Source organism: Mirounga angustirostris, unplaced genomic scaffold (genome assembly GCF_029215605.1).
Source record: "Mirounga angustirostris isolate CCGP_5_RB_7025 unplaced genomic scaffold, mMirAng1.0.hap1 SCAF_2, whole genome shotgun sequence".
NCBI lineage: Eukaryota > Metazoa > Chordata > Mammalia > Carnivora > Phocidae > Mirounga > Mirounga angustirostris.
The window spans coordinates 97381523-97399116 of NW_026991710.1; the positions used below are offsets into that span (position 1 = coordinate 97381523).

The 17594-nt window shown below is 33.7% G+C and overlaps 1 long non-coding RNA gene across 3 annotated transcripts in view; it reads right to left on the reverse strand.

Annotated features, from left to right (window-relative positions):
• LOC123848297 (uncharacterized) overlaps positions 1-17594 on the reverse strand; it is an 844895-nt gene that overhangs the window by 404849 nt on the left and 422452 nt on the right. For all 3 annotated transcript variants that reach the window (XR_010409502.1, XR_008506546.2, XR_010409501.1), the window contains one exon: positions 12466-12545. This is a non-coding gene — a long non-coding RNA (uncharacterized LOC123848297). The remainder of the gene's footprint in view (positions 1-12465; positions 12546-17594) is intronic.

The following is a 17594-nucleotide window of genomic DNA, read 5'->3' on the forward strand; positions in this document are numbered from 1 at the left end:
CTAAAATACAATACTTCAAGTGTATAAATTTAATTATTGATAATAAAATATTATAAACCAGCAAATTGCCCAACCATAGAAGGTGAATAAATTATAGTATATCTATATGAAAGAGTTCTCTGCAGCCAGAAAAAGGATGTAAATCATTCCTATAAACTGATAAGTAGTTGTTACTTAGGTAAATTGAACAAAAACAATGACCTTTAAAATACCTCACCAATAAAATAAGCAAAAAATAACAACTGGATAAAGCAAGAGTGGCAAAATCTGAATTATTTTAAAAACTCTATTTCCATGCAATTCTTGTTTCATCAAATATTGTCGACATAATTCATGATAAAAAATTTAAAACTTAGGAAGCTAAAAAATCATATACAACAGTTTTGTTCACTCTGGAATTTTCCTTGTATTTACATAAGATTCGATCTACAGTTTCAAGCAAAGGAATGATGACTGGTTACCCACTTTTCCGTCCTTGGGTTTCAAATGGAAAAGAAACAATTGGAAGATGCATACTTTGATACTCAGAGTTTAACTGTTTTCAACATAAGGTGGCAGTGAATCACTCAGTTGAGAAAGTAGGTTTTACCATTTTTTTTACTCACAAGAACCTCTAGAGACCACCAGGTATTACTCCATCAAGGGTATGGGACTGAGCATATCCACGCCTAGGAATGACAGAATTTCCTGGCCCTGATAATGTGCTTTCTATTGGCCTGCTGTTGCCCAAGCATTAAAAAGCATTCTGTTCTGCAGTTCTCTCTTTAAAAAATTCAGTAACTTCACTTCTCTGTAAAAGGCATCTAATTTTAAAAGCACAGATAGATAGACTGAGTTTTATTCCCTTGATGGAAAAGAAAATGTATTCAACACCAAACACTGGGCAGTCATCTGTCAAGAAAATAAACAATAGACTTCCACCCCCAAATTAAGCAAAACCTATGACTTCAGTTTAATTTCGTAAACATAAAGGGTACTATCTAGAACTTAAACATGGGAAAAATGGAAAAATATCTTGGACCTTACCACCTCAAAGGGAAAATCCTCTGAAATTTTCAAAATGGGAGGTTATTTTTATTTTAGTTCCATGCCCCAAGAAGGGGATGTTCAAATGCTTCGCTTGCATTGAAATCATGCAATATGGCTGCCCTCAGCCAGCTGCTGATGATATCCTCAATCCTTAAGTATGCCCTTTAATATTTAAGCTTTCACTTGTGTCTCTTCATCTGCCAAACACTGTGATTCTACTGGAATGAAGAGACAGGGAGGGAAGTATTACCACAACTCCTTTGTAGTTTACACCACTATATGTCTCATGAATTTGCTTTCATTGCTGAAGTGGAAAGTGTCACTAACTTAAGTCCTTCTAACCTAAGTCTATCCTCCCCACCTTGTCTCCATCGTGGCCTTACTATGTGATTCCATCACACACTTCTTTCAGTTGGTTGTCTATAGTGTTAGATTGTGAATCATTTGAAAACAAGTACTCTCTTATTTTTTCATCATCTACACTATCCACAAGGTGCTTAATAAATATTTTAAATACATAAGTAAATGAATGGCTGATAGAAACATCTACAGGGCTTGGTGTTTCCTCCTGCCCTCGGATAGCTGCAGAGCACATCATGGCTGGGACCCATCCTTGACCTTGTTCTGCTCTTCTTTTGCCATTCAGGGCAGGTGTGTGTGAGGAGGACTCACGTAAAAAGGTGGAAACAGAAGTGTGTGTGTGTCAGGGCGGGGGGGGGGGGGGGGACGACACACAATTTGTTCTTTCCCCTGCCCTGAGTGCAGCTGGTCTTCTGTTATTGTCAGTTTCCTTCCCTTATATTCCTTATCTCCTATTCTTTTCCACCTACCTTAAAAAGGAAAGTTGTTTACTTTGAAATGAAGCTGAATATTACTGCCTATCAGTAAAACTGTTTGTGAAGCAAACAGAACTTGAGGCAGCATTCAAAAGGTAATAAACCTCCTGTAGAGCTATAAACAACATGAGAGAGCAATTTGAGAGCTCACCATAATAGTAATAACTAACACTTATTGAGCACTTAATATGTGCAAGATCTTTTGCTAGGCAGTTTACAGTTAACCCTTTAGCAATTTTCTGTGATAGGCATTATTACCTTTTACAGATGAGGGAGCAGTCACATAGCATTCAAAATAGGTTTATCTGACATCAAAATACATTCACTTAAACATGCAGCTAGAGGTGTAAAAAGTAATCATGGAAAAGAGCCACGGCTTTGCCCAAATCCAGTGGAACTGTGGCATCCTTTTGATCCCAAGACATTCACAGGATGGACTGATAGAGGGACATGATAAATACTTCTACACCACTGGAGTTGTTCTAAAGTGGGGGGTGGGGAGTGGGGGGGAGCTGTAAGCCTTGGAACTCAGCACAGTGATTATGTCCCTTAAAAAACCAACCCATGCAAGCAACTGAAAGAAGTCTAATGCTGTTCTCTACAATATGCAGTTACTTCCCAGATTTACTACCAATAATACCAGTCATTTCCTTGTACAGAATAATACCCTTTGTGTTATCACAGTCATAATTACTTTATTGATCATTAAGATTAGCACTAAATTCAAAAATCCTTTCACTTCTTTAATTTTACACACTTGAACAACTAAGACACTTAACTAGAAATATTCCAGTATCTTCCTGTAGTTTATTAGTCCTAGTGCCATCCTATTATAATCTTAACATGCAATAAATAGTCTGTTCTTTAAAGCAAGTCTTAAACCCTTAAAAGAGAAACAAAACAAAAACTAAAAGAACTATACCACCTGTCTTTTTATATTTTTAACTGATTTAGATTAATATGAATATCAGGCTTATTGATGTCTATAATGCTTTTCTTCTATGATTCTCTAAAATGTTCTGAATCAATTTTAAAAACGCTAAGCCTCTCATCCTCCTCCAAAGCTCTTCATTATTTTTCAAGTCAATATCTTCTCTTTAAATTCCTCCCACCTCTCTTTTGGCATCTTTCCTGATCATTCTTTAAGTTCTTTTAAAAACCTCCCTTATATCAGCATAGAAAGTCCCATTTCCCCTCCTGCATTTCCACTATGTTGTCTTAGTGTGATAGAAGAATGAAAAACAAAACAAAAAAAAAAGAAGAATGAAAAACAAACCATTTCTTTACACTGTGATGATTTACATTTCTTAATTAAGTGATATATCCCAGTGGCAGTGAGAACAGGGTATTTGGGGAGGGCAGGGAGAAACATTCTGATCTGAAAGTACCAAGCAGAAATAAACATAATGATGGCAGTTAAAGCACAGTGCTGACTTGGGAGGGATTATAAGAGCCGAAATGTTCACAGAATAGTCTGGCACATAGTGCCATTAACAAATATTTCAGACTCATCATACACATAGCAATGACAAAGCTTTCAGTGGAGTTATTATAAATATTAAACAAGAGATATTTTTCTTCATTCCTGCCTAATAATTATCAAAATATTTTCTTATGGGCCCAAACTGATCCAACAGAAACACAAATATGTATTCATTTATTTTGCAGTTGGTTAAAAGAATTAAAGGACATTTATTTAAGGTAAGCATGCAACCTACCTACATATATCTTAACTATGTATGTAGAAGTTAATCCTATTGACCCACTAAGTATATCTGAGTATATAAAATTAGAATAAAATAAAATGAGTGTTGAGTAAACTATAAATAAGGAACATATAAAGAGGCATTAAGTTAATGTATCATTTTATTCATGTGAAACACTGGATGATAAGTTGAGCACATTTCCAGAGCTTACATGTATTCCTCATTAGATTCACTTAAAGGCAGAACATTCACCACTAGGTGAATTGGAACTTTAACACATATGAAAGTTAAACTTCAAATTTCTTTAGCTATATAAATTGTAAAATTAAAATGCATCAACTTCTTTAAAATAAATAACTCTATCATAAAATATTAGTGATGAAAATGCAATTTAAAAAAAACAAATGCATTTAGAATAAATGTGCTTATGAGTGATGCATAATCTTAAAAAGAATTTAAAGTAACTCCAAAGGTACTGATTTTCTCCATTCATTTCATAAAAGCTACAAATTCATTTTCATGATATACAAAAGAAAAATGTTTTAAAATAATACAACCTCAAGGAGGTTTTGTGTTTACTGATTGCAGTAATAGACTAAATCCATCTCTTTAAGATGCCACATGAGAATTTTTTTTCTTAAACTAACAAATGTGTATATATCTTCAGTTCTTTTAACAATAACCCTTTATTGACCTTCTAGGAATTTTTATCACTGCACTTTGATGTATTGTATTAATAATGTCTTGATGTATGTTTTGGTTTAACTGGTATTGTTAAAGGTGACCTTTTGATTTGATTGTTTAGCTGACTTTGGTGCTAATAAGATAAAGAATGAGGTGTCTAATGAACCTTGTGTATGGAAATAATGATAGATGGCTCATTTGGAATTCTACAGACATGGCACTGCCAAGCCTGCTGAGGAGTCTTTGGAACCTAACTAATTTTAGAGAGAGGTTTTATTGATTACACAGAGACGGGGCACATTTTAATCATTTTTACAGCACTGTATAGCCTGAGGTACCAAAATCCATTAAACAAGGATTATAAACTTTGTTTTAAACTGGATCCTAAATTGTTTCTTGATGTATAGTCAACAACAGCTCTGTAAGATCAATCACAGTTACTAAGGCGTATTAAAATCAACTTGTTTAATTTTAATTGCTCATATGCTGGACCCTCTGAGGTGCAGCTGTTCATGAAGCTAAATTACTTTTTTCCCAGAGAGGAGTTTCATTTGAGATTACATTGTAATCATTTCTTTCCTAAGGCCACCAACATACTCTACTTTTTATACGTTGACTTTTAATTTACTCTGCCTATCCTTAAAAAATATACAGGAAATGATGCCTAGATATGACATTTTGGGTCATTTTATACATCTTTTCATCTTTTTAGGGAATAAGATGTTTCAATAAAATTGAGTTGAGTGTGAAAATATATTGTGCAACTGTATATAGACATTTGCAAAAGTTTCAAGTGGATGTATTCTTACAGAATCTTAATAGTTTAACTAAACTAGCTTATATCTGGGAGTAAAAATGTTTATTTAATGGCATGTAAATTGTCTTGTTTTAAATGGTATTTTATGTGTTTGATGTATTGCATAGGTATAGTATAAATATATGTACATATTAAGCATTTATTAAAATGTAAAAAATTATAAATCAACACCTTTATTCTATAGCATATGAGAAAAAAGGAAAAGAAAATAAACATGTAAAGCATAACTTACCCGGGAATAAACTGACTTTAACAATCAGGAGACCTGACTTAAAGATCTAGAATCCCAGGGGCGCCTGGGTGGCTCAGTTGGTTAAGCGACTGCCTTCGGCTCAGGTCATGATCCTGGAGTCCTTGGATCGAGTCCCGCATTGGGCTCCCTGCTCGGTGAGGAGCCTGCTTCTCCCTCTAACCCTCCCCCCTCTCATGTACTCTCTCTCTCTCATTCTCGCTCTCTCAAATAAATAAATAAATCTTTAAAAAAAAAAAAAAGATCTAGAATCCCATTAAATAATTATGTAACCAACAAGTTAGTTAATTTCTTTGGGCCCCCATTTCTACATCTGTAAAACAGGAATAAAATAGAAATAAAATAAAGATATGGAAATTTGAATCTCACTATGCAATGCATCTGACAATGTTTCAGAAATTTAAATTGTGGTACATGTGTACACATACCCGTATGCTCATACATACATATGATCATGTGATCATATGATATATATGATTACTCAATTTGCCAAAGGTTCAAGAAATATACAAATAACTGTGATAAGGAAAGAGGTGACAGAAAAGAGTAGAGGGGCAATTAATCTAATTTTAAATTACACATATTATGTTAAATGAGCTTCATGCATTTTTAAAACTATGGGTTCAAAATAACTAGACCAACACTTAAAATTCCAGGCTTGCTAGGTTAATAGTGAGCTAAGCACTAAGATCGCATTAGTACAAAATGTATACATTGCATGTATATATAGTCAAACTTTAATTAACTTAATTGTTCTTTAACTCTCTAGCTTCAACTCAATAAAAATGTTTAAAAATTAACTTCAGTGTTTTGAATTTCAAATGAAGTTGAATACCACTGTTGGTGACATATCCTTAAGCACAAATTGAGTGAGAAAATTACTAGCATTATCATATTTAGTAATAGGTGTATTACTTCATTTCTTAAATATCAAAATGTGCTCACTTATGCATCGATTATGAGTCACTGATTATTCTGATCAAACTATTTAAGGTACAGGAATGAAATGTCAATGTTAGATTCAAGTTTTCCCTTTTTTCAGTCTTTAGATGCATCATAAGTTAACATCGGTAAAACACTTTGTCAATTTCCTAAGGGAAAGAAGTAAGTATAGCAGAATATGGTGTGTCAGTCTATGTTTGCTAACTGGTAACTCTCCACCCCAGAATGTGCCATGTAAATTACATTGTGCTACTTGGTGTGGTTGGTGAAGGCAAAATCCAACTGATAACTGTATGGCATTCCCTCCATTGACTATTCTGTTCTCTTTAACTTCCTTGATACTTTCTCCTCCATCCCCTGCTCTCTCTCTTAAATTCATCATCCTTAAAGATTTTGGCCTTCCTCCAGGTTTCCTTTTTTTCCCCCCATCTCTATCTCCTAAGCAATCACTTAGAATTATCACCAATGTGAAGATGATCCTTACATTTTTATTGGTAACTGGACTTCCTATCTAAGCTTTAAAATCATATATCTAATGATTTCCTCAGTGGTTACTAAGACATCCAAAAAGGCAGAGACTACAATTTGACTTTATTGTTATCTCCAACACTTAACATAGTACCTGGCACATGGTAGGTAGGCATTCAATAAATGCATAATGAAGAAATGAATGAATGCACATTTTATAAGGATTGATGTCCACATTAGATGAAGAAGACACTGTTGGAGATTCCGATTTAGTTTGAAGCCTCTGGCAATCATTTAAAATGAAATGATGAGGCTCTACAATACAGTACTGAGTGCAGGACTAGAAGAAAAGTTATCTAAAGAGCCATCATTTAGAAGAAAGGCCTTACATGCCTAACTTGCAGTTTACGCCATTACCTCAATCTGGAGAGCCCTTCCCCTATTTAAATTATTCCAATTCTAGAAAGAGGCTTAAAGCTTATTTATTCCATTAAATTTAAACTGCTTACCAGATCCCACATTATTTTCTGCTCTCAACTCTTACTAATAAATGAATAATCTCTCACACACACACACACACACACACACACACACACACTGGAAATAGCATTAACTTTAGAGAACAGAGAATGTAAGATTTAGCCCTGTCAATCACTACTTCTGTGGCTATAGGCAATATTTTTTTAACGTTTCTGAGACGCACCATCTTCATATCCTACAAGATTATTGTCAGGATTAACATTAATAAAAATAGTACATAAAATTCATTTTGTATAAAAGACACAGAACTTGCATTTCTATTGTACTTAAGATGACGGTCATACACTTGGCACTTAGATTTTTTCTCTGAATACTTTGGGTTTGTCGCTTAACAGAAAGAGATATTTAATGAAGGTTATATAGGTCTTTGTGGCCTCCATGGTACACTTTATACTTGATATATTCTTGATTATTATTTGAAATTTTTGCAACTAGCTCCATATTTATAAATATTTTATTCTATAGCATTTGATTTGAAAATGTTCAAAGTTATGCCCCCAGGCAGGTAGGTGTTTGAAGCCATAGAGTGATGGAAATCATAATGCATTAATCTGGATCTACTAAAATCTTGCTTTTTCTGGGTGTATTTATTATGCTAGAAAAAAATATCCAAATTCCACACCATAAAGACTAGTATTTGAGGTTCTAATAAATTTATTAGTTATTAAATCTGAGTTTTCAGGGGTTTTTTTAGTGAAAGGTAAATAAAATGTTGACACTATCAAATATCAGTATACTTCGTTCGGTTCTTGCATGTACTTCTATAAACATTATTCTATAGCTACATAATTCAACCCAAAACTTAAACATCAAGTTGGATGCTTAAGTTGATGAGAAGAGTGATTGAATTTTGCTAAAAGTCAGAGATAGTAAAATAACCTAAATACATATTTTTTCAAAGTTCCTATGAATTTAGTATTTCAATAAAATATTCACATATAATTCCAAGAACTTTAAGTATTTCATATCACACTTTCAAGGGCAGAAGCCATTATAAAGCATATTTGTATTTTGCTCTAAACTACAAATGGTCTTGAGAAATCTGAAAGTTTCTGCGTTTTCCTAGTTGCTTGATGCTAGTATTCATCCCATTATCCTATAATTCACTCAGGCATTTAGGATTAGACTTCTAGTGAGTTGGAACCACATGTTTCACAACATTTTGTCAGATTACTCTTTGCCAACATCAACAAGGAAATTTAACGTGTCTCGATAAATTCACCAAGTTAATGAAGAGACAAGTAAGGTTAAAAATTGATAAATTACAGTCACCTTTTCTTACAAATACCAGGCTTTATTATGTTGTACTCTATGCTATTTAGATATTTTGAAGTTAAAAAATTTAAAAATACATTGTGTGAAACAAATATTCTGTGGAGTCTGCTATTTAGACTTTTGTCAAGAAATCATCCAAGGGAAAAATTGGACCATCTTGTTACTGTCACATGATTTCCTATTAGCTACTAACCTGTATTGCCTTAAATTGAACATGTGGCATTGCGGTACATTTCATGTCACATTTCTCTCAGAAGTTCAGCTTTTTCCAAACATTAAATGGTATTTGTTGAAAGTAAGGTCCTAAGAGAACCATGAGTTTGAGAACTTTGGCCAACATGAAAAATATGGCAGAAGGACATTTGCTCCTTGATGACCTGGTTCCAGGCACTTATACCGCACTTCCAGAATCCAAAGCTCAGTCATTACTTAGCAGTCAATGACAAAGCCCAAACTCAAAATACTAACAGAATATACAGAGAAGATATCACATGATTATATGGAATTAACAACATTTTTTTAAAGATTTTATTTCTTTGAGAGAAAGAGAGAGAGAAAGCATGCATGAGCAGGGGGAGGGGCAGAAGGAGAAGCAGACTGCCTGCTGAACAGGGACCCCAGAATGGGCTGAGATCATAACCTGAGCTGAAGGCAGATGTTAACCAACTGAACCACCCAGGTGCCCCTAACAATCTTTTTTAACTGTACAACTGTCTTAGTAAAAGAAAATTGAAGATGCTACATAAATATCATTGGATTGGTGCATTTAAAAGCAAAAACATTGGAATTATCAATTAGCAAAGAAGACAAAGAGCTTGAGTTTTAGCTATACAGTTTATATTGCATTTTTAAAACAGTTATGAGCCATTCATGCTGGTATAGGGAGATAAAAATTTTCAAGAAAAATAAAGACATTTCTAAATGTTCTAAACAGCATTTTCAGATTGTTTTATGAATCACCAAGCATTCATTAAGCACCTGTGACTTGTAAGATGCTGTGTTCTGTCCAAACTGACCTGGACCGTGGACACTAAGTATACTATGGAAAAAAGTATGAAAAACTTCAGTGATATTACAAAAGGAAAAACAGTGTTTTAGAAGGAAATAACAGGGAAGCATTACAAACCTGTTATCCTTTGCCAATTAAATCAGCTATAATACACCTTACTCATATATTTTTGCACATAACCTCGAAAGAAATGCATATGCATCAGTGGGAAGAATGGCACACTGCATTGGTCAGGCAAAACATCCACATCAAACCTAGTAATTAATATGCTGGAAGTTGTTGCAGGCAGTAAGATTTAGGGTAGTCAGAAGGCAAATCAGTCAGGAGAAGAAAGACCACACATTGAGTTTATAAATGTCAATTATGAAGTATGAGGACATATTAAGTGAAAAGATGACCATAGGAAATTGGAGAGGGAGTGGTGCGTTGTAAGGCACAAATGAGAGGTTGAAAATAGGTATGTATATTCAAAAATCATCCATGAATAAGTAGATGGTAAAGCCACTGGTGATTTACAAGGGAAGACTAGAAAGAAAAGGGAAAGCTGAGGATAATTCTTATATAAATACTAAAAAAAGGAAAAGGAGCTGTACTTCAACATAAGATTTTCAGATAAGAGTCCCTTATACCTAATGTGCTTCTACTGAATATATCATAATTTTGAGATACTACTACCCTATTCACTGAATCATCAAAGATGAAAAGTGGTTAAATACTAGTTTAGCAAAATATTCCTATTTCATAATAATGCTACTTCAAGTGCTAAAAACAAATTCTAACATATCACTACTTAGTAAATATCTCTGAACCAAATTTACAGCAAAAATATGCACATCAACATATACTATGTCTTTAGAGAAATGGCAAGTCAGTCCATCTGGCTCCACAGTCTATTACTTTTTCTGTATCTAACTACCAATAGAGAAGTTATTTTGAGAAAATGAACATCAAAAGTGAAAGATAAGCTGTATAAAAAAAAGAAAAAGAATCATAGATTGTCTATGTTCTGTTAATAAACAATCTAGCTTTGCAATAAATTATATGAAATGCATAGACAATAGAGTTAACTGGCTTTATTTTTATAAAGATTAATCTGATGTTGACATTAGATGATGAAGATGCTATTGAAGAGTCTTGTTTTGTGGTAGAGTCGTAGCTGAATTACTTCCATGTGTCAGTCCAGATCCATCTAAAAATCATACAAAGGGCTTGCCAAAACTGGCAGAAGCAAGTTAACTATTACTCTATAAGAAGAGAACTTTTTAATATTCCTCCTCTTATTATTATAACCTTAATGTTATTATGGGATAATGATATTAGTATTTCAGGTACTTTTTCCCCCTTCTTTTGGTTTTCAAGTTTTCTAAAGCCATTATATTTTAATAAACCATTGGTTTTAATATTATTTTTCTGGTCATAAGTCTACTAAGAGCTCCTCACCCATAGATTTTTTTAAATCATGCCTTGCACTGATAAAACCTAAAAGTGGCCAGGAACATTGAATTTTTCTACTCAATTTAGAACCTGATTTCATTATTCCAAATCAAGATCTAGCCCACAGCACATTTTCAATGAATGCAAGCAAAGTTATGGACGGGGTTAGAGGTGGGGAATTATCCCGATTCTCAGTGGTTCACTATTATAACTTTAAATGAAGTGGCAAACACATTGCTTTAATAGACTTTTGTGAAAAGTTTTAAAATATTATTATTTTGATGGCATAAAGGAATACATTTTTAAAGTATTAATAATATTCAAAAATAATAATTCTCAGAATATAGTTTTAACAAATTAGAATACAAAAAGACAGAGAAATATATTTAATAATTATAGCTGAAGAAAAATAACTTTTCAAAGAGTTCATTTTAATTACAGTTCAGGTTTCCTTGGCAGCCCTTTTAAAAAATGTAAGTGTACTTATTTGTGGAAGAATTTCCTGAACTTCTAAGCTCACAATCATAGCTTGTGGGCTTTGTATAGTAAGAGTCACCTCGGTTACTCTCATTATATCTTCTTAAGCTTTGATTTTGCCAGCAAATATCTCTCTGCAAATGGGCTGGCCCAAAACAATGGCACCATTAATTGCTAAGTGAGCTGAAAAACAATGAGACCTCCAGGCTGTCGTACAAATTGGACAGTCAGAGGCGTCGGCCTAATCAGATACGGTTGTGCTCGTCTATGGACCAGTTGGACTCCTCGGAAATGTTCTCCACATCTGTCACTTTCCCACTTCTCACAATAAGCACGTCAACCTTTATAGTTCTACAATCTTGTTTTCTAAGAAATCCGTGCATATATGTAGGCAAGAATCATATTGGTTTGGCATAGTCCTCCAGAGGGAGCTCAGTTAGAAGCCAGGCTCAGAGAAAAACATAAAAAAATACATGAGTATAAGAAGGGTTCACTATTTGTGTGAGTTAAAGGGAATAATACAGTAGTAAAATCTAAAAATCTTTCAAAAGCCATGGATGGATCTTATTAGCAACTGTTAATTTTTTATCTAAGTCAATACACCACCATTTCAGAACCCCATGCACCCATTATTTCCCATCTTATGCAAAAACATACTAATCACATTTAATTTTAAATCAAAATTAAAAATTAAAAATTGTTTGTGTAAGAATTTCAGTAATTATGAAGAATTGATGCCCCACCTTTGGAATTAACATAAACAAAAATTATTGCATTGAATCCTTACATAAGAACGATTATAATTATTTCCCTCATTCTCTCTGACAGGAATGAAAATATTTGATAATATAAGCAGCAAAATAGTCTCATATAAGTACATGATTTAAAACATACTTAAGTTTTGCTTTTAAACAAGGTGGTTTTGGAATCCTCTCCTTGGACTTGACTACTTCACTTTTTTTGAAAAAATATTGGAAATTTATCAGTTATTGGGGTACCTGGCTGGCTCAGTCGGTAGAGCATGCAACTCTTGATCTCAGGATCACAAGTTCAAGCCCCACATCAGGTGTAGAGCTTACTTAAAAAAAAAGAAAAAAGAAAAAGATATGTATTAGTTACTACTCTTTTTTTTAATCATCTATTATTACTTCCCTTTCAGGGCTTATTATTTTTATCTTACAAACTAAACTATAAAAGCACAGAGGACTTATTTATGAATAATAATAAATTATCCACATAAAGGGTGATCAAATACAAATGTGTGTTTATTTATTTAACAAATACTTGTTGCACATCTAGCTCAAGTCAAGTCCTGGGCTAGCCTGGAGATGCCAGTAGTAAATGAGAGACAACTACAGCCACAGATCTGAGTCAGCTTGATGAATATACGTAAGTTCTTCAAGTAGTCAGCCTACATTTTGTTTGTCTATTCCAACCTGTTCTTTTGAAACAAAGATGTAATCTATGAGAAGCACATAGACCTGATATTTGGACTCTCATCCCTGACACTATTTATAGCAGTTATAATTTAGGAGAGTCACTTAAACTTTGTGTCTTTGTTTCCTTATTTGCTTGTCATGTGTTTTTCTTCATAGGTATGCCTTTGCAGAAGTTCATATATACAGGGACACTGGTACTGTGTCTTATTTTTCTTAGATTTCCCTGTGGCTTAGTAAAGTGTAGTAAGAGTTCAAATTCTTCAACCTAACTAAACTTATAGGTAAAATAAGAATTTGCCCCAAACTACTAAGATTTCTTTAATATACATATAATAATATATAGTTATAGGCAGTATTGATTTTAGCCCAAACTTTATGGAAATAAAATGAATAGCTCTTAAGTCTGGAATTTGTTTTACAGGCAGGCATTGTTCTATGTGATTCAATGCAAACATCTCATTTAATACTTTCCACTGTACTAGTACTAAGGAGTCGTTAAGAGCAGTAAAGATTCACCCAAACAATCCCGGACACACCTTCGGTATATCTCTGTCCTTACCATTAATGTAAAGTTCGCCATCACACAAGTGCACTACCAGTTAAGTCACTATCTTTGTCTTTGTTCTTTTTTTCTTAACTTTCTTATTATAATTATTAAACAACACACAAGAACATAGATATCCATATGCAACTATCACCAACCTCTTTCCCCTCTGTCCACTGAATTAGTTTAAAGTAAATCCCAAAAAAATAAAAGATAAAATAAAAAAAAAAAATAAAGTAAATCCCAGACATCATAGCATTTCACTCTAAGTACCCTCAAAGCATTATCACACATAAAGAAAACAAAAATCATTTCTTAATATCATATAATACACATCTACCAAGTTTCAAATGTCCCCAATTTTCTCATAATTGCTTTTAATAATTGGCTTGTTCAGGTCAGAACTCAAACAAGACACACATTTTTTTTCTTTCAAAATCCTTATTGTAATATCTAACATATCGGTTAGGTCTTCAAACTTTTGACTCTACCACTTGTTTTGTTAATAACTCATTATTTTCCCATTTTCTCATTTCATACTTCCAAAAGCCCGTTTATCCTAATACAAGAATGGCCAATTCTACTCTGATAATTTGACTATATTGCTACACAGCTGGAATCAAATATATTTAGGCTGGAACTATGTCCTGTCACTATTAGAACAACAGTGTGCTATTTGATGATCATTCTTAATTATTACTTATTACTAAAAAAGATATTTTATGCACAGTGGTCAATAATTTATTTTCCTATATCAATCCCAATACTCTGTCAATGTAGGACTATTCATGGAGAGTTGATATTTTTGTTTCAATAAAAATAAAAATATTTATAACAAATGCTTTAAATGCTTACAGAGAAAATACAGATTCTTTTAATTGATCCAGCCAGCTCAGAGATAACTACAATTGTTATTTGCTATACTCTATTTTCTTGCTTAAGTAAGAAATAGAGAGGTATGGATTGAAGATACTGAAAGACTGATAGGAGTAATGGGGGCAAACTCTAGATTCAGATAGAACTAACTCAAACCCCATTTCTGATAATTATTAGCTTTTTGATCTATAAATCTCAATCTTTCTGAGCATGTTTCCTCACTGAAAAAATAAATAAATAAATAACATTTATATTGTTGAGCAGCTTAAAGAAATGCTGTGTGGCAATTAAGAATGCAAGTTCATTCATTATAGTGCATAGACAAATCTATTATTAATGCCTTCAGAGTGTGAACTGTGAAATGGAATTAATAATAAGATATAAATGTGTACTTTATATTGAGAATTTGAGAGAGCCTATGGCATTTTAAAAATGTATTAAAAAAAAACAGGGGTGCCTGGGTGGCTCGGTTGGTTGAGCGGCTGTCTTCGGCTCAGGTCATGATCCTGGAGTCCCTGGATCAAGTCCTGCGTCAGGCTCCCTGCTCGGCGGGGAGTCTGCTTCGTCCTCTGATCCTCCCCCCTCTCATGTGCTCTCTCTTTCTCTCATTCTCTCTGTCTCAAATAAATAAATAATAATTAAAAAAAAAAAAATCTTTCACTAAAGGTATTTCTTGTTTGAAATCTCTGATCATACTCCTGTCACCAAATTTTAAATATTTTAATAGCCATGCTTTCAATTATATTATAGGCTCAACAAATGGAAAAATAGTTATGTACGTAACCTAACAATATAAAGAGCTCCCCTTGCTGACTCTGTTCACTTTGACTATTTTCAGCCAAACTAGTGACCCATTTGAAATGCATAAATATAAGTTAATGACAATTATCTACGATTTAAGGACACCTCTGCCACCATGTGAAATGAATATATATTACTGCGATCTTAACTAGTAGATATAAAAATAATTCTCTTCAGGGCGCCTGGGTGGCTCAGTTGGTTAAGCGACTGCCTTCGGCTCAGGTCATGATCCTGGAGTCCCGGTCCCGCATCGGGCTCCCTGCTCAGCGGGGGGTCTGCTTCTCCCTCTGACCCTCTTCCTGCTCGTGCTCTGTCTCTCGTTCTCTCTCTCTCAAATAAATAAATAATCTAAAATAAATAAATAAATAAATAAAAAATAATTCTCTTCAGCTTTGCAGCTGTCTAGATGCAAATAAAACATTTGAGATTTTGCACAACCTATACTCATTTTCAGACTTGAATGTGTCATTTCTTGTCCCTTCAGAGAGAGAGAGAACCAAAAAAGCCTACCAAAAACTGCTGTCTTTGATATTTATTAAAACGTAATCAGAGTCAAAAGGCTCTCTTTGGGCCAGAAATAATTATTTCCATAATCCAAAAGAATAGTCTCTCTGCCTGATGTAACTGCCTTGATTAGAAAAATACTGTATCAGAAATTTGACAAAAAATGGACATTTTTAAGATTTTGGTCACATGACTGCTTCTGTATTAAATTGCTTTTGTGTAATGTCCAAGTAGAGCAACAAAAACTATTACTATAAATAACTGATTTAAAATAATTTTAAATGTGGTCCAGAAGAATAAAAATAGTTTACTTTAAAAAAGAGAGCCTTACAAGAAAACACTTCCAATACATTAAATTTTTTAATGCAACTTCAGAAAGCAATTCAGAATCCCAGGAAAGAGAATTTATGGAACCCTAGGGAGGAAACCCAGATATGACACCTCTGGTTTCCACCTGGACAGTTCCATTAACACATTTGAAACACAAGAGCCTCCTGAGACTCAGTGGAGAGGTTCTGTCTCACTGACTTTATCCTATCCATCTGACAGTCACCCTTTGAGATCCAGACCTGGAATGTGTCCCAGCTACAACACAGTATTAGTTATGTTAACTGTGATAGAATAAAGAATGTACTTTAAATAAACTGGAATGTATAATATAATTAAACAAATATAAGAAATCCAGAAGATTTAGAAAAAAAATTTAAATTATCAGGCTTAATGGCTTGAAATGAACACAAATAGTGTCTTAGGCAAGCGTGTAGGGATAGATGACTGAGCTGGGCAAGTGGCTTATGCAGAAGGGACACAATGTCAGGAGTGGTTGAGGAAGTGAAAAGGCTGTTTCATGAAATCAGCCAGATCAGTGAAAAGCCTGCAGAAGTAGAAGGGAAAGCAGATGGTACACACTGGTTACATTTACAACAGTGATACCAATTCTAAAAGCCCTGTTTTTTCTTTTGTGATTCAGTCCAAACTATCCAGACATTTTTTGCTATCACTGAGACAAACACACACAAGGTCTTTGCAAAAGTTTATAATACTTTTCTTCCCATTCACAATTAAAAAAATACTAGGAATTTTCACTTTAAAATAAATATTCTTAAAATCAGAAACCTAATGTTTATTCTCAAATGTATTCATGACTTTTAGTGAATAATGTTATGTGAAATTTAGGGCTCCTTAAAGCTCACTTGACTTAATATAAATTATTATGTGTTCTCAAAACTTTCATTCTGGGACTAAGGAGTATGGTGGCTTGTTTTAAACTTTTTCCTGATGTGAATGAAAAATCAAAACTTTTTAAACCTTCTCTAAAAGTAATATAGTCATTCTCTCTTTCACCCAAGCATACACAGCAAAATACTACTGCAAAATAATGGTCTACTTTTTTAATTTTCCCATTGTGTTTTTCACAGAGACTCTACTTCTTCTCAAACATCTCTGATACTCAAATCTCACTGAAATATAGAAAAATACAGTTAAATATCTGCAACAATAATGTGTGATAAAAGAGTTTACATTTATATATAATATGAACTTCTACTTGTCTTTATGCTTCTATTCATCTAACCCACATATGACTCAAATTACACATCTTTTTTTAAGATTTATTTATTTATTTGAGAGAGAGAGAGAGAGCGAGAGCCTGCGTGCACACAGGTAGGAGGGGTGGAGTGGGGGAGAGTCTTAAGCAGTCTCCACGATGAGTGCAGAGCTTGACACAGGGCTCAATCTCATGACCCTGAGAAATCAGGACCTGAGCCACAACCAAGAGTTGGTCACTTAACCAAATGCACCACCCAGATGCCCCTCAAATTACAGATCTACTCTGAAGGACAGGTGGAAAATCAGGAAGAAAGTAGGCAATTCTATACTGTCATTGCATTGGTAAAGCAATAAGTGAAATTAGACTGTTTTACGATCCTAGTAATATTGGGAAAGAGATAATAATAATTTATAG